Below are 16,494 nucleotides of genomic sequence, written 5' to 3'. Positions count from 1 at the left end.
CATTGTACAAACATCTAACAAAAAGATGGTCCCTGCTCCAAAGATCTTTCAGTCTAAGTACTGTGGCTGTATTTTTGCAAAGGGTGCAGTGGTACTCTTATGTGATTACTCTGAACTGGGCCAGATCCAAACCCTATTGAAGTCAGTGGGAGAGTCTCAATTTATTTCAATAGCCTTTGAATGAGGCCCATTCTATATTCTGAGGCTTATGGCTTTGTTTTATGGTGGTGCCAGGGATTGGTAAACATTGACTGGTAACTAGTTCTGTTCACTCCATGCATTCAAACTTTTGCTATTTCTTTTAACAAATTGCTTCTGACAGTAAGAGAACTAGCAATGAGAAAAACTGGGTACACCTGGGGATGAAATTCTGCCAGCACAATACAGCTGTCCAGCAAGTAAAGGTGAGTGGGAGCACTGTGTGGCTGTTGTGCTAATAGTGCCAGTATACGGATACCAGTGTAGCATATGAATTTTCATGGCGGGGGGAGAAGAGGTTGGCAGCTGTGTTAGATGGCTGTAGAGTCTATCATTAGTTCTGTGTTCATTCCTACCATGCATATTTTGTAGCAAGCAGCCCTAGCATGGAATGTCCCCCTGGACTTTGCTGTGCATGCTCGTACAGCTGATTCTATTGACGGCAGATCCATTTGCAAGGCAGATTACCCAAGAGTGGTATCTGAATCCAGATAGACATGTTGGGGATTTGACTCTTTTCTAGAAATTGTGTTGAAAGATGTCTGAGACTGCATTTTTTTTAGCAGTAGTTAACAGCACTTGCATAGAGAGCATGGTTGGAATATGTGTAGTGAGCTCTCAAAGCAACCAGCCATGGTAGTGAATGTTAACATACACAGAGGCAAATGACTAAAGCAGTGGCAATTGCTGGATATTAATGTAGGTGAATGGTAGAAGAAGCAGCCACTTCTGCCTTCACAGACCATGTACATGACAGTGACATTTCCCATAAACATTGCTATCATGTCTGCTGCTGAAGTGCACTTTTTTCTGCCTTGATCTGCTGTGGAGTGATAGGGAAGTGATTTTCTGTGACTTGAGCAATCTAGCTTTTGAAGCTATAACCATGGTGCTTACAGGATTGTGTCCTGATATAGGAGTTTGTCAGTAGTATAAGCTATCTCATGGCTGCACATAGGATGTCTCCAACAGATTAATTACATTTTATATAGCCCTGTGGGATGGTGTTGAGTTGTCTTTCCTGCCCCCCCCCCCACCCCTTCAATTGGAGAGACAATTCCTACATTTCAGTTATTGGTGTGTTTAAGTGACTTCTTGTTGGCTACCTTACCCACAGGTCTATTACCCTGTGACAGCACAAGCCTAGAGCCATGTTATTTATGGATATGAATAGTAACTATTGACCACACTGCTAGCTCCAGGTACCTGTAGGCTAGCACCATTTGAACAGGTGTGTGTTTGTTTGTTTGTTTGTTTTGGTTTAACTGTTTAGCAGGTGTAGTGGACCTTTGTGCCATGACTTACCAGCCCACTGATGGCTGTTCAGGTTTATGTCCATTTTGTACCTTTTCATATAGTAGGGATAGCAGAGACCAGCAGAGCATCTTATAGAAATAACCACACCCACTTTGTATTGCATCTGCTTTGGCTTCGGCTTCTGTGCTATAGTGGCAATCAAGGACCAGCATGTCTCCTGTACAACTGGGTTATGTAGCTAAAGGATTGCATCTGCAACTACTGCATCCCCAGCAGGCACTTTATTCAAACATTGCACAACAATTACACTAGCACAGCAGCACAAAATAGATGGAACATTCAGGACAATCAGAAGCACTATCTGTAAAATATCAGATGAATTTAAATGAATAAGTTTATATTTAACAGTGAATGCCACAGTGCAAGTCTTTACTTCTGCTTAGAAAGTGTCTTCTTTCAGTATGTTGGAGGTGAACAAAGGCTAACCACACCAATGTGAAAAACGTTTCAAAATATATCTTAATTTCCCATTGAGACCAATTAGCTTTAATATTTAAATCCACCAAGTTTATTTGAAAATATTGTAGGATTTATTTTATCTGAGAATTATAATTCATCCCCTAAGGATTCAGTTACAGATAAATCTTTGTGTACAAGGCAGAGGATGTGTAATACAGGAGCAGCTCTGTGGATCTGATTTAGATAATGGCTGCTGGAACACACTTTCAGTTCTTTACCTGAAAATGATTCCTCTGCATTCCAAGTGGCAAAACTAGTACAGGCAGATGTTAAGTACTTCATTCATCTTCTCTTAGCTATGTCATTAGAAAACCAAAGTAACTCAGTGTCTAATGAATCTATTCATTTTCTTTAAGAGATCAGATGTAGTCCTTACTATATAACCACTTCTCCACACAAGTAAAATAAAGGTAATCTTAAACATTCTAGTTTCCTGACTGCTACATTAAAATATTTTCCATGCAAAAGGCATAAGTAAAAAAATCATCTGGAAACTTGGCATGTGATTTCCAAAATGTGAGGGATGCAGTCTTTATCAAACTCTGTATATTAAGCTTGGAATAGTATAGGGTGAAAAGATGGAAATAGATTTCCAGGCTGAAAAATACACAATGGGCAATATTTCCAAGAATATTTTTGCTTTGCTTTCAGTCTGTGTTAAACGTCCTCCTGTGAGGAGAACAAATAGCTGTAATTATGAGAGACAACTGTCAAAACAATGTCTTAGTCAGAGATTCCTTAGCTACATAAAAAATAAACCCAGTTTATCATGATGAGGCTCAACTCGGCAGAACACATGACTTCCCAAACCTAAGAAGGGGAAAATGTATAGATGAGTTTCCTTCATCCCCAGGTAGCTCTCCAAATGATTCAGAATACTATGGGGAACCTTCCCACTCTATATGCTTTCTTAAAAATATAAATGATACCTATTGTGTTACCACTGGACCTTCAGCCAGCAATCTTCTGAATATCTATGAGGAATACAATAAATAGAGAAGGAGGCAGGAGACGGGTAAGAAGAAAACATTCTTTAGCTATGCTTTTGGATTGTGCTGTTTGAATAGATTTCTCCCAGCATCTCACCCTCCAAATGGTAAGGTTTGGGAAAGGAAAGCTGCAGGTCCTTGAAGAATGGAGATGTCTGGATCATTTGGAGGGAGGGCTAGAGTTAACTAAATCATCCCAGTTTTGTGCACATTCCTAGACCTGAATTCATCATTCATGGACTCCAAGACTCCAATCCACCATCATTTTGAGTTGTGTTGAGGTTCAAGCTGAATTATTCACAGAGCTCTGGTTGATACAGTTGTCTATATGGCATTTAACTTTTTTAATCCCTATAATCAGCAATAGCTGCAATTAGAATGCTGTTTGGCATTTCTACTGAGTGTACCATTCCTGTTTATCAACTATGTGGAAGATAGGAATCTTACTTAACGAATGACTGCTAATTTTCCTTTTCTACTATAGGCAAATGGACTTTTTAATAGTGCTAACTTTGCAGAAACTGTTTTGAACTAAAAGTTCAAAAGTCTAGAAGTGGATTTGGGAAAGTTAAAACAAAGCCTTTCCAGTTAAGGGGCAGGAACATATACAACTTCAATTTCTAGCTTTGTTATACAGTAGTTTTGGCATGCAAAGGGGGTTACATGAACAAGGTGAGCAGGTTTGAGTGAATGGTTTATTGACTTCAAAGGGATAAACAGAATTTGGATCACAAGTCATTCATGGTCATAGGCTAGGAGAATACAAGAAAATAACATTTTGTTTTGGGAGGAAGGAAAAAATCAGAAAATTGGACTCAAATGAGATTGAAAGCTGACTAAAAAAACTAATTTAAAAAGCAAACATTTAAGCTTTGTTTAAACTGCTTAACCTTTTCAATGTATGTTAAGAGCCTAAGATTGGTTAAGGCTTCATAGAGTAACTTTCTAGTTGCCATTATTTCCTTATTTTTCCTGTTCATTAGTGAAGAGCATTCATTTTGTTTTTGATGCAGAGTACCTTTTACATGAACACGACAAGATCACCACAAAGGGGAAGATTTACAGTTTAATGAAAATGTGCTTTGAACCATGAATTGCAAAACACCTTTTTTGAGATTCTACATACAAGCTTATCAGTATTTATTAAAGGATCAAAACCTCTGAGAGAAATAATTGAATTACAGCTTCTGTGGAAGTTTGAATTCATTTGTGTTTCCTGTAATTGGCCCCAAGACCTATTCAAATGGAAAGGGGCAGAGGTGGGGCATCAGTTACCAAAAAAGCCACTTTCCTGGAGCCAGAAGCTGTATGCAATACCGATCTTAAAAATGGGGTAAACAAGTACAGAGAAGAATATGGAGCACAGTAAAAAAAAAAAAAAAAAAAAAAAAAAAAATAAAAAATGCAGAGGCTGATCATTTACAAGTAATTAAGTCCTGTTATGGCAAAACTGTAAAGATTTAAAAATAAACCACTTAATTTGTGTATATATAGTCAGGCTCTTACCCCATGAGGAATCTGATCATTTTCCAGTAGTGCACTGAGTGTTCTGTCATGTATGGCTTATTCTCTCATCCTGTCCCCAAAATCCCTTATTTGTGGCAGTCTAGCTTTAGGGGCATGATCTTCTTCTTCTCCAGCTTTGGTTGGATTTTTTTAAAATAAAGGGACATTTTATGTTATGTATTAGAGAGAGAACAGTTCCAGCCCAATACTTAAAACACAAGGCTAAGAAGATCTGAGGAAGTTTTCTGGACTGAACTTTGACCTTAATCTCTGTGGCTCATCTTACTATCTATAAAATGAGGGTGATGATTCCTTTGTTTTGGCTTTCTTATATTGTCAGCTCTTTGCAGCAGGTACTCTTACTTTGTGTATGTTCAACATCTAATACAATGGGACCCTGATCTCAGCTGCTCGGTGTGCTAATGTAATAGAGACAACACTCTTGACAAGGACACACATTTAACGATGAGACAGACTTAAGATCAAACTAGTTTTGTAAACCAAAAAATGATACTCCTTTTTGTCCAGAGCAGCTAGTCAATTTTCAGTATCTGGCAGGTTGTTTTCATTAGGAGAAATTGATTATGGAGTCTGGTATTTCTTTGGTGCAGTCCTGTTTGTTTACAAAGAATGTACAAAGTCCTGTTTCCTTGAACATCATAGGAATGAAACAGGAGATCATTTGTTTGCTCACAGCTCCAAGTCTTTTTCAGCTAGCACTTTACACAAATGTGTTCTCAGCATTTCTCTCAGGGTAATGCTACTGGGGTGTTCTCTAGCTGTGCGTGGGGCTTCTTTGCTCCTTCTGTGTTTCTGCTGCTTCTCACTCAAACTTCACCTGCCCCTGCATATGTCTGCATAACTTAAATTTTGCCTCCTTGTGTATATGCATTATGATAGTCTTTAATTATCTTATTGTGTACTCTTTTCCCATAGGACCCATGCCTCATTCAATATATGGGATGAATGGTGCTTACACAATGAATCCCTGTGTAGTGAATGATTTTCTCTGTAGAATCTCTGCCTCATTTGCTCAAAGTGTTGGAAGGTGTGTCAAGTACAAGGTAAGGGACTATAGGAAAAGTCTTGTGGTGACTGTCCCACATGAGAACTCGCTTCTAATCAGGACTTAAATTCAGCCAAAGCTGTCCAAAGCAGAGCCCTGGTAAATTATTTTCAAACCCATGGAAACCCCTTGCCTGCAGAGTGGGCACGGGGCTCTGGAAGATAGTTGATGAGAATTTAAGCCCTGCGTATAGCCCATAGAATGTCATGCTATGTGGTGCCATGCAAATCACTTATTAAATCAAAAATTTTCACAGGTGGCCATTAATTTGTGTCCTTTATTTTCTATGTCCCCAACTTGACACCTGGGTCAAATATATAGAAGTGCTGAGTATTCACTATACCTTATGTCAGTAGAAACTGTACATGCTGAGCACCTCTGCAACCAAGGCAGTGTGGCCTGGAAGACTGAGCACAGGGTTAGGATATCCTCTGGAGAAGGAGAGCTGGTTGGGAATCTTTGAATGAACTTTTTTGGTCAGAAAATGCTGATTCATCAAAACCAAAACACTTGCAGGAAAGAGTGAGTATTTGCTGAAAAGTTTCAAAATTGTCAGTGTCCACTTCTAATATTTTATAAATGAAAACATTCTGTTATAGGGTTGAAATGACTTTGTTCTGAAACATACATTAATTTAGAGTCGGGGAGGGGGAAGAAGGGGAAGCTTGAAAACAAAACACTTTGTGTGACCCGATCCAAACTTTCTTCATTTTATGAAAATTTTCCAGATTTTTTGACTTCTCAACCTCGTTAGAGACTCGGAAAAAAATTTGAAATCTCAAATTCCTCTTGGACAGAGAACTGTTTTCCCATCCCAACAGTCATCCTGTGTTCTGTTCCTGGCTTTGCCATTGATGCACTATGTGGCTTCAGGCAAGCCTCTTTGTCAGTTTCTCTATCTGTAAAAAGGAAAATAAAATCATCTTACAGTGAAGATAAATGTATTGATGTTTGTGAGGCACTCAAATTCTACTCCCATAGAAGGACCATGGGGAAATGCAAATTTCTGTATTATTACAGGCTTTGGATGGTAGACAGTAAAGAAGGAAGGTAACAAAAAATGGTGCAGATATAAATCTTGAACAGCTGCCTTCTTTCCTGCATACCATCCCTACTGCTCACTGAATGAGGCAGGGTCCTGGGGGAAAAAATAGAATGTGATCATGTAACTAAAATTTAAAAGGAGTACTAATGGCACTCATTGGATGAAGTGAGCTGTAGCTCACGAAAGCTTATGCTCAAATAAATTGGTTAGTCTCTAAGGTGCCACTAGTACTCTTTTTGCGAATATAGGCTAACACGGCTGCTACTCTGAAACCTGTAACTAAAATTGTATCTTAATGTGTATGCACAACAGGTTGAATTAAAGTTGCAGGGGAATAACCTTAATTATTGTATTAGTTTTTGAGAGCTTACTTTGCAAATAACATGTTAGCATAGTTTTTAAAGTAATATTATGATATTTGAAACTGTCCTTTGCTAGCACAAGAACAATGTATTGAGTTCATTCACAGTGTCTTTGTTTTTAATTAATCACACTTAGCCAGCTTCTTAACTCATAGTCACTGAATGCAGGAAAGCCACTCAAATTAATAGCCCCGGGGTACTAATTTTTCTGGTGATATTTATATTTTGAGAGATACTTTTGTTTGTAATATTTATAGCAAATGCAAATTCCAAAATTGTATACAAGTTGTGATGAAAATAGAACTTTACATCCATATAGACAAGTAGTAGTAATATCAGAAATGCTTATCCAATAAGGGAATAGCTACACAAAGTATCTTCACTGACCTATTGCAACTAACCATCAGAGAGCCAATACTGAATATTCACAGGAAACTAAAATTATTCCACGTTTTTTTCTTTGCATTTGTTAAAGAATGGATAGATTTCAGCAAATCATGATCTATACAATTATTGAACTAATCGTGGGCCAGTTCTTCAGCTGGTATTTTCACCATGCTGACTTACAATGGAGATATGTTGATTTACACCAGTGGAGTATCTAGCCCTACTCAGTAATCACTCTATACTTCATGCAAGGAATGACGTATTTTACATATTGCATTTTAAAATGTCTTGCCAACACAGCACAACTGTTTCTATGCTGATGGCGCTACAGTGATGATTGTGCTGTAATGGTAGACTTCTGAAAAAAAAAGCCATTGTAGACACAGCTATACAGCCACGTTCTCAACCTCTAACTTAAATAGCTCCACTTATTTACCCCCTTTTATCAAGCCAATATTCTGTGAGATGCTATCAATATTCTATCAATACTCCAATATTCTGTGAGATGCTATTTATAAGCTTCTTCCTTTTGAGTATAGCCCTCCCACAGACTGGGAGTTTTCAGTATTGAATTAAAATATCTGTCGGTTGTAATGGCATTTAGCAGTGTGCTAGCCTATTGCAGGTGCTATTGGTCTGAGACAGGCAGCTTCAGCCTGTTCCTGCTCAGGCACAGGATCCTACAGGCATTTGGATGCCATTCAGATTAATGATACTGAAATTGTGGGGGTGGGGCAATATATTTTTATTATCTTGTAAAATGATCTGATTCCTCTAAAACAAATATGAACTTATTAGATCCATGTTCTGGAAACCAGGACTGGAATCCTTTTGTGATTTCTCATGCTTATGCATTTTCTTCAAATTGTGAACAAAATGCCCTGGGCTGAAGGGAAAATTCTGAGCCTAACGCCAGGCATGAGGAAGTAGGCCAAATATTCAGAAGCTATGGGGGAAGGAATCCTCTTCTTGTGATGAGGAGCTCACTGAGTCAGCAATCCATATCGTTCCTGCTCCACTTTGCAGCAGCAGATCCTCTGATCCTGCCCCAACTGATGCCCTCTGCCCTACTCTATGCTGTCACTGGAGCAACTCACACTGTGTGCCTCATAATGTGACGTGACATGATTGCAATCCTCCTGGGAAGTGGCCTTGCATGTAGTTCCCCTGTCCCAGAGGAAGTGCTCCATTTCTGTGGACAAGACTCCCTCTGCATTGGAGCCAGAGAGCTTCTTAGTTGTTTTGACCCCTAAAATCCCTTAAACTTTCACTTGCTTTTTCTGACTCAAACATTATATACGAGCTTCACCAACAACTTTTATGTGATGCAGCCACAGTCATTACCCTCAGGCTCTTTAAATTAAAAATTCAGCTCCAGAATAATTGGGTGAAACTTCCTCTGAAATCAGTGGGAGGAGTTTACTTATGCCCAATGTGAATTTAGCCCTCTGTTTCCAGCCATAGCCTCTGTGCATCTCAAAACTAAATCTGAATGTTTTTTATAGTTTTCTTCTGCATGAGGTGTAGTAAAGCAATCCTATAATAATTTCCCACCAATGCATTAATCAACAGATTTCTTTTATTTTAGGTCAGCATCCATTTGTTAGATTGCTAAATCTTGTCCCACTGGTATTGTTTTCTTTTCTGAAAACTTTTAGCTTTTCACCACGTTGCCTACTTTTGATCTCAAGCAACTTGTGTTAGCTTTTGAGCCAGTGTCATTCTCTGTGCTTGAAGTTCCATCTCCAGACTTGTTACTTGACATGTGTGATGTCAGTGGGACTGCCCATGTTAGTGCTATCCAGTGTGAGTACAGGTTGAAGAATCAGGTTCTCATTTACTTCTAATTCTCCCATGATAACTGACTGTGCTACATATTTGAATGTGGAATGATGAGCATTGATAGCACGATGACCTAACCTTCCAAGTCTACGTTTAGGCATTCTTCCCCTTTGTCTGTTAGTGCTTTGTCATCACGGAATAAACCTATTTATCTATTGTAGGTATTTATAGGGCTCACATATTAATGAATTTACCTTCCCAGTACCCCTGTGAGGGAGGTAAATATCCCAATTTTACAGATAGAACCTCTCTGCCTCAGTTTTCTGGCCTCAATCCTGCAAATACTTTTATGCACTTGGTTAACTTTATCACCATGAGTAAATCGATGGGATTACTTATGGTAGTGAAAATAAGCACGCATTTAAGTGTTTGCAGGATGAGCACATAAACAGTCTGGCAGAGCTGAGATTTGAGACTCCAGCCAGTGCCTTAATCATAGGCTCTAGAAGTAGGGGTTCTTAGAGTGGTTTCCATCATATACAGGGTTTAACAATTTGGTTCAATGGCTCTCAGCACCCCCACTATACAAATTGTTCCAGCCCCCTGGCCTTATCCACAAAACCATTCTTCCTCTCCTCTTTTAACATCACCTCACTTTTTTGTCCTGCGTTCTTACTGAACTGCAAACCTGTTCTACAGCTTCATAGCATGGTTAACTGTTCCTGGTGACACATCTTTTAAACTTCTGTGTAATGTATTTAAATGTCACTTTCTACTAAAATATTCTAAAAACAAAAAATTATACTTCTTGATTAGCTGGTAATAGGAAAATATTACAGAACTAGTTTAGTGAACTTCTGTTTTGGGTACCAACTTTTTCTATAAATAGTTGCCCATCAATGATTTATGAATAAGTTTTAATCTTCATTGTTAATTGCTGCTCGTGTTAAACTTGAACTTGTCTCTTATGAACTTTATCGACTCTCTTCTCGCATTCTTCTTTCAGATTTTCCATGCATTGATAGTGACGTTCACCCAGAGTCTCACATGTGGGTACTGCCTTTTTATCATGTCTGCTTTTGAGAAGTATCCACTAGAAAGTGGCCCATTTCTATGTCCAGAATAAAACTTCTTTAAAAGTTAGTTGATTTCAAAGTTTCTGCCATCTGCTACACTCCTTTGTGTCTAATCTGTGGCTTGACAGAGCAGATGTGGTAGGACAGATTTCTGATTGACACCAGTGCTAATCTCAGACCAAGTTCCTTCCATTTAATTTATAGCAGAGCCACATGAACCATCAGAAAGGTCATGTTTGATGAGGATCAGCTTCAGAGGAAACTGCAGCTCATGAACAATATTCTATAAAAAGAAATGGGAAAAGCTGAAAGTGCTAGCAAGAAAGGAAAGTGAACATCAGTGTTTGATATGGTAGACTGTTAACTGATGTAATGGAAATGAAGATCTCTTGCAAAAGATGTGTACAAGTGAAAACTGGCCAGCTGTTCCTGTTATGTCATCTGTCTCCATAATTTAGTTTAAATAACCTCAAAAACTCCCACAAAGCAAAATCATCTTAGTATGCTTCATACAATTCAGCTTCTAAAATGTGTCCATTTATCTTGGTCTTGTCTTTTTGGCAGATCCTGTGCAGAATGTTATCGCTCCTTTTTCAAGAATTCTGCCAAAATTACATCTGTTCTTTGACTTGTTGTTTTTGGTAGCTCAGAGCATTCATTCCATGTTGATCCAGAATATTGCAAAAATGGAACTAATTAAGTGCAAGTACCTCAAACTGGATAGGGTACTTCTAATAAGTTTGGGTGTCTGTCTGAATTATCCAAATGAAATAGAAACCAAAACAGACACCACTATTTTGCAGCTTTAAATATCCATACTGGCTATATTGACTCCTGATGTCTGAAAGTGGATGTGATGCTGTTTTATTACGCCATGTGCTAATTGTTTGCCTCTAGAAAAATGACCCACAGAGAGGGAGAAACCCAAAAGAGTTTGCAAGAATACTATGGTGTAAAAGGTTTCACTAATATATCTGTTATAAAACCAATTGGGAAAGAAACTCCCCAAACCTTGAATTTCCCAGAATACAAACATTGTATGTGAGATTACAAAAGAAATACTTGAATCTAATCCAGGTGCCAATTAAGATATTAGTTTTGGCAGATGCCACATCTAGGTCCCATTTACACAGAAGCTGAGAGTAACTTGAAACATGATAAAGAAACCCCTGTGCACATGCTAGCTGAAATGCTACCAACTTCTACAACTAAAATACAGGAGTTGGTAAAATACCTTTGTTAGGATATAGAAATTCAAGTTTTCAAATATTATACTTGTAGATGGCCAGAGATAAACCAATAACTAATTCACTATCACTGGTCTGTCCATGATGGGTTAATAAAGTTAGAACTTTAACTCTTAAAGGACAAAAATAGAGATTCTAGATAGGGCTTCGTTTTTGTCATGGAAGTCACGGAAGCTATGACTTCTAGAGGCCTCTGTGACATTCTCTTTTTCAGCCCCTGGGGCCGCAAACTGGAGCTGGCAGCCAGCGGGGCCCTGGCAGGGTTCCAGCCTCCTTTGGGTTCCGCTGCAGGGTTCCAGTCCCGGGCCTATAGCCTCGCATTGGGAGGGAGGGTTGGGAGCCCGCAGCTCCCAGCCACTGCTGTGGGGGGGGGGGGGTAAACCATGGAGCTGCAGCAGCAAAAGTCACAGACAGGTCATGGGCAATAAACAAAATCACAGAAGCCATGACCTGTCTGCGACTCTTACTAAAAATAACCATGACACAATCTTAGCCTTAATTATAGGCCATAAACTGACAAAAATATACTCAAGAAAACGAAGGTTTCAGAGGGGTATTAGGTTTCAGAGGGGTAGCGGCATTAGTCTGTATCAGCAAAAACAACAACAAGGAGTCCTTGTGGCAACTTAGAGACTAACAAATTTATTTAGACATAAGCTTTTGTGGGCTAGAACCTACGTCATCAGATGCATGGAGTGGAGAATACAGTAGCAGGTATATATACATAGTACATGAAAAGATGGGAGTTGCCTTACCAAGTGGGGGGTCAGTCTAACAAGACAATTCAATTAACAGTAGAATACCAAGGGAGGAAAAATTACTTTTGTAGTGGTTATGAGGATGGCCCATTTCAAACAGTTGACAAGAAGGTGTGAGTAACAGTAGAGGGAAATTAGTATGGGGAAATTTAGTTTTTTGTAATGACCCATCCACTCCTATTCTTTATTCAGGCCTAATTTGATGGTGTCCAGCTTGCAAATTAATTCCAGTTCTGCAGTTTCACATTGGAGTTTTTTGTTGAAGAATTGCCACTTTTAAGTCTGAGTGTCCAGGGAGATTGAAGTGTTCTCCTATGGTTTTTGAATGTTATAATTCCTGATGTCAGATTTGTGTCCATTTATCCTTTGGCTAAACCAGACAGTCTCTATGCAAATGTACATGGCAGAGGGGCATTGCTGGAATATGATGGCATATATCACATATATCCTTATGTCTATACATACATACACAAATAACCAAAGAAGCCAACTTGGAATCCTCCACCCACATGATAATGGGTAGACTGACAACTACAGCTAGTTTATTTAAACCAAGTAACAGTGGCTCTATTAAGAAGATGGCAGCCTACCTATGGAACCAGAAAAGCTATTACAAGAGGACAGAAGAATTACTACTTTGAAGGCTGGTGATCAGGTGAGAGTAATAAGACAAATACAAAGATGTTCTAACATCCCATCTGGGACAGTTACCTAGGCCAAGATCTTCAAAAACAGAAGCTTAAAGCAAGGCTTAGTTCTGCAAAGCTTCAGTCAGCTCCAGGAAATCTGTGTTTTGCCTAACCATAGATCAGATCATTAAGGTCTGACTTCCTTCATTTTCCTGACTCCTTTCCTCCTGCACTCTCTCTACCATATCTACAATAATAATATACCTTATTAGCTGAAATTGTACCTCTAAAGAAATATCTCTCTCTAACTGCGTCTTGGGATTTTTCAATTAACTATAGCTAGACCCTGTTTTAAAAACTTGCCATGGATAAATCTATAGTTTGGATTATGTTGGAGCGATGCACTGACTCCAGGCTTTCCTTCTTTGTTTGCTGCTTTCAAGTCATTCTGCTGGGAGCAGTGGTTGAGAAATGCAAATCAAGGGAGGTACAAAATATGCCGAGATAGCCTCTTGGAAATTTTACGGCTTGATGTTTGGTTATGAACAGCACAGCAATTAAATATTAGTTTGCTAACTAGGATATAATTGAGTAAGTAAATATGGAAGGATAAAAATGAGGATTCTTTATATGCAAAGAAAAACCTTTAATGTAATTTCTTATTCCATGTTGTTATAATATGTTATCGCCTAGAAGTTCTTATAAACTTCTCATGAACTGTTATAAAAAAGTAAAGTAATATTATATATCCAAGTAAAGTTGCTTTGCAAAAGACAGGAACACCATAACAAAATAACATTTTCAAATCTGAGAGAGGTCAGTAGATCCCTGATCTGAGATGACAGATGTGTGTGAAAACTGGTTTATCTTTGGATTATGGATTGATACTCCAGAACTCTGACCCATTATGGATAGGACTCAGGTGTGCTGAGGTTTGGTAGAGCAAATAATGAGCGCTGTAGAGGCAGAATGAAAAAGTTAATATTGACAATACAACACAATGGTAGACAGTCAAGTTTTATTTTAAAAGGAGGAATTTTTTTTCTACACTCCACTTTGTAAAGAGGGCTATACAATATACCATGAAGACATGACAGCAAACCTATAATGATGCTTTTCAGGTTTCATTAATATGTTAATATAATTCTATGAGAGCTACAAGTGCAAAGCAAGTTAGACAAGAAATTCTTGGCCACTGTTACAATATAAATGAATGCTCTAAAAGCTAATCAGTTTTGGAATGAATTTTGATACCAGATAGCACTTTGAATTAGATGCTCTAAATAAGCATTTAACAAACAATTACAACAAATAGCTCTGGTTTGTTAACTATAAATTGTTAATAACTGTCTTATTAGTTGATTATGATAACTAGGACTCTAGGCAGCAGAGACACTAAATTTGGACAGCTGACTAGGTAGCTGCAATACCTGGGCTATGTGGCTAAGCTGCCATGGAGTTGACTTTATTAAACTGTTGTCAAACCAAGAGCTTTGTGGCAGTGTCAGACATTCATGTCCCTCTCTCTTTTCTGCACCTCTTTACCCTAGGACCAGCATCATTTGAGTAACTCGAAACAATAGCCATGTTTGAAACTTTTGCACTTATCTGTCTTTCCCATCACCAAAAAAAACCCCCAACAAACAAATTTTGACTTGCCTTCCTCACAGGGCGAGTCGTGAGGACTTAATCTTCCTATAGTGCTTTGAAAATGTAAAGTGGAAAAAGCTGAGATGCCATTTGGTGACTCTAAGCATTTATTTATTGCAGTAGCATTCAAAAGCCCCAGTTACAGTTTGGACCCCATTGTGCTAATGTCAGTGCTACACTCTTAGGTAGGTATTTTGTCTCAAAAAATTTACATTGTAGAAAGGGTGGGAGTTGTTAACTACCATCACTCTAATTGCTTTGCTTGTATCTGTGACATGTTAGTTCTGTGGATCTGTCTATATATTTTATTTGTTAAACTTCAGGTTTTTGGTGATGGTACTCTGGAAGTGGGGGAAAGAATTGCTAGAGAAGGGAGAAAGACCGTGAGGAGGATAATGGACAGGGAGACTGAGAGTGAGTAGCTGAAGGCTTGTCATGGTAGGAGGAGGTGAGAATGATGGGACACAAAATGAGAAGAAATCCCAGAATCCAAGTTTCAGAGGTCAGTGAAAAGATGGTCAGTTAGAGGCTTTTGAAAATACTTCCTGGCTGCAGCTCCGGGTCCCCATGTTGGAGGGTAGGAAGGGAGGCCACAAGGCTTGGTGCCCCAGGAGGGTCCCTCCTGGGTCTGGTAAGGAGTGGGCTAGAAGTCCCTATTTCCTCAGCTGTGTTAAGACCTGTATAATCTGCAAATGGCTTCCGGTGTGCAACAATAATTTTATTGGTCCTACTGACTTAATGTTGCATACTATGTGCTAGTAAGTTTGTGCACACACTGCCATTATCTCCATATATCACTCCTTTACAGCTTTCTTTTCTATATATAATTTCTGTAATGGGGCATATCTGTTCTGGGGAAGAAACCCAAAGAGACTTCCATTATATGCACTTTGCAAAAAAAAAAACTTCAGCTACTGCCGTTATTTACACTGTGGTCAAGGGGAAGGAAGTCCACTGGTCCTAGTGTCTCAGGAGGATCTCTGGGTGATGGAAGCACTGGGAATCTTGGAAGGCTCTTGGTAAAAAAAATATACAGTGTGTGGAAAGTGATTTAGCTAATTACTGTTCTAGCCACTATATGCGAGAGTATGAGTATGTCAAAAGATAAATAAAAACCCCTCATCCGTGGTGCCCTCTTATGGTCTTCAATTCTGATTGATTAGTAGGAATGAGTGAGGTGTTGATGCTCAAATTAATAAACTTAACCAAAACACCTTTTCATATAAATGTACAGCAAACCATTTTGTGATGAATCCTTTCATACTTTGCAAGTGTGGCCTGTGCTGTACAGCATGCACCTATGTTTGAAAATATTTTGCTCCATCTCCATTGTTCAGTGCCCCTTTGGGGGTTTTTTGGTCAGGTATTTGGAAGCTTCAGTGTCTCCTCTCAAGTCAGGCATTAACAGATTTTCCCACTCTTATGGTTTCTGGTGTTTTTGCTTTTTTTGGGAGTGAACTTTTGTTGTTTGGGGTTTTCATAAAATCTTTCTTTACAGTATAAAGGAAAACATTTGCTATCCCATGAATAAAGAGTCCAGAGGTGCTTGGTAGTGTAGATTGTTACTTGCTTCATAGAACATTGTGCAGATGAAAACAGAGTAAAATTTTCCATTATATGCTAACAGCCATGGATGGACCTATCCTCCATGAACTTATTCATCTATTTTTTGAACCCTGTTATAGTCTTGGCCTTCACAAGATCCTCTGGCAAGGAGTTCCCCAGGTTGACTGTGCGTTGTGTGGGAAAAAAATACTTCCTTCTGTTTGTTTCAAATCTGCTGCCTATTAATTTCATTTGATGACCCCTAGCTCTTGTGTTTGAGAAGGAGTAAATAACACTTCCTTATTTACTTTCTCCACACCAGTCATGATTGTATAGACCTCTATCCTATTCCCCCCCCCCCACCCCAGTCATCTATTTTCCAAGCTGAAAAGTCCCAGTCTTATTAATCTCTCCTCGTAGGACAGCTGCTCCATACCCAATTCGTCGGATAAATGTAGGGGTATTCACCCACGAAAGC

This window comes from Natator depressus, chromosome 11, assembly GCF_965152275.1.
Source record: "Natator depressus isolate rNatDep1 chromosome 11, rNatDep2.hap1, whole genome shotgun sequence".
In the NCBI taxonomy this organism is placed as follows: Eukaryota; Metazoa; Chordata; order Testudines; family Cheloniidae; genus Natator; species Natator depressus.
The sequence above is the reverse complement of the archived record's forward strand: the minus strand, read 5'-3'. Positions refer to the sequence as shown.